The sequence below is a fragment of the Pteropus vampyrus genome, unplaced genomic scaffold (assembly GCF_000151845.1).
Source record: "Pteropus vampyrus isolate Shadow unplaced genomic scaffold, Pvam_2.0 Scaffold439, whole genome shotgun sequence".
In the NCBI taxonomy this organism is placed as follows: domain Eukaryota; kingdom Metazoa; phylum Chordata; class Mammalia; order Chiroptera; family Pteropodidae; genus Pteropus; species Pteropus vampyrus.
Window position 1 is genome coordinate 173,087 of NW_011889220.1, and position 1,935 is coordinate 175,021.

Consider the following 1,935-nt stretch of genomic DNA (forward strand, 5'->3'; position numbering starts at 1 on the left):
TCTCGTACTGCTGCTGAATCTCGTAATTCTTAGTGCTCTCACCCAAATCCGTCGCCTCTGCGGTCAGCCTCCTTCCACTTTGGTCCGGTACCGGCCCTCCTCCTCGAAGCCCACTCAGCCCCTCCACTAAGGGGACAAGTCAGATTTCCTTGACAAATTAAGTGCACAGATCTAACTTGCAAACGCCGTGGTGTTTGCTTTGCTGCATGGAATTCTCGGCGAAGGTGAGAAGCCACCCCAGGGACCCGAGGGGTCCTGCCCAGCGCCTGACTTGTTCGTTTCCCTTCCTGCCAGTGCCCTCCCCCACTTCCTCCCTCCTGAGATGTTTGACTATCTCCGGGGTTCTGTCCGCATTCACGTCTCCCCATTCATTCTGCAGAACGCTGCGTTGGACACGCGCTGTGTGACATCAGTGGTCGAGGCACTGAGCACACACCAGTGGGAGAATGGACATCGCCGCTGGGACGAGGCGTACCTGGCAGGCTCTGAACTGGGCTCCGATGGCCCCTCTTCCCGTGTCACCGTGCCTCGTCCCCCTGGACTGCAGTGCCATGTGGAGAAGGGGGCAGGGACCCGGCAAATCAAAATATAGTGACGAATTGCTCGGAGCATTCTTTGCATGCGACGTTTTTTTTTTTTTTCTTTTAGGCGAGGCAACCCTTGGCTGACCTCACAGATCGCAAGGACCTTGTCAGCTTACAAACCCTTATTTTTTATTTTTTACGCCTACAGCATCTGGTCTTCCTAGGTGGCCTCCCATCCAAGGACTAACCAGGCCCGACCCTGCTTAGCTTCCGGGATCAGATGGGATCGGGCTTGTTCAGGGTGGCGTGGCCATAGGCCATATGCAACCTTGAACCTGGACAATGGAGCCCGTTTTGACAGCTTCCAGGCGCAGGTGCTCCCCACCCAGTGTGACCAGTGCTCCCCACCCAGTGTGACCAGTGCTCCCCGCCCAGTCTGACCGGTGCTCCCCACTCAGTGTGACCGGTGCTCCCCACCCAGTGTGACCAGTGCTCCTCAGAACGTGGTGTGATCCACCATCGAGTCCTCGAGAAGCGGGGCAGGTGTTTCACGCAGACGGGAGTTTGGGCACACGCGGTCCCAAGATCTCGATTGTACCTTTGCTTTGTATTTTAAGCTCTTAGTTTATTGGCTAATAGTGTGAATATATCCCATCTCCTCAGAAATAGTAAAAGGACGTTGAGGAAAATCGTGGCAAATTAATTTCTCTCTATGGCAAGAGCAGCGATGATGCTGCGTATCTTGAGCGAGATGCTCACCTCTCTGGGCATCGGTTTTACGGACCAACATTTCCCAAGTCACGGTTTCTTCCTGTGTAAAAGGAGGACGAGAATATCCCCTTTACTTGGTTATTCTTAAGAATAATCGATTAAGCTATAAAATAAAGGCCCCAAAGTATGTTTCTCATGAGGGGTTTCTGTGGGTAACACGTCACCTTTGGTCTCCATGGCATTTCACAAGGATTATTATCTTGTCCGATTCTTCAGACAGTTTTATGCATTGGCCGGAAAGGGCATTTTTACCTCCATTTGTCAGTCGAGGAAACTGAGGTTCGACAATATCGATGGCCATTTTTAGAGTGACCCTTTAGCAAGTGGTATTTATTGAAACTTCGGCATTTTAATCACACTTTGGTCCTTTTGCCTGTTGAATAAAGAAACAGCCGGGCCGAGGAGACAGGGCGCATCGTTGCCTACGAGAGGGATGGCGTGGCAAACGGACGTTAAACCCAGCGAGTTAAGTAGCTCCATTTAGTGCTGAATTTCTGTTTTGGTGATTTAGGTAAGCGAAGGTGGCACATTTCTATTCTCATCCTTCAGGAAGTGTGAGCATGTGCTCTGCTAACGATGCCAGCACCTGGTACCCCATTGGGTGACGGTATTGGGAGCCAGAGGAAGCAGGAAAAATCAG

At 51.6% G+C, this 1,935-nt stretch overlaps 1 pseudogene; it reads right to left on the bottom strand.

Annotated features, from left to right (window-relative positions):
- Positions 1–723: 723 nt before the first annotated feature.
- On the bottom strand, positions 724–842 carry LOC111732297 (annotated as a pseudogene).
- Positions 843–1,935: the final 1,093 nt, after the last annotated feature.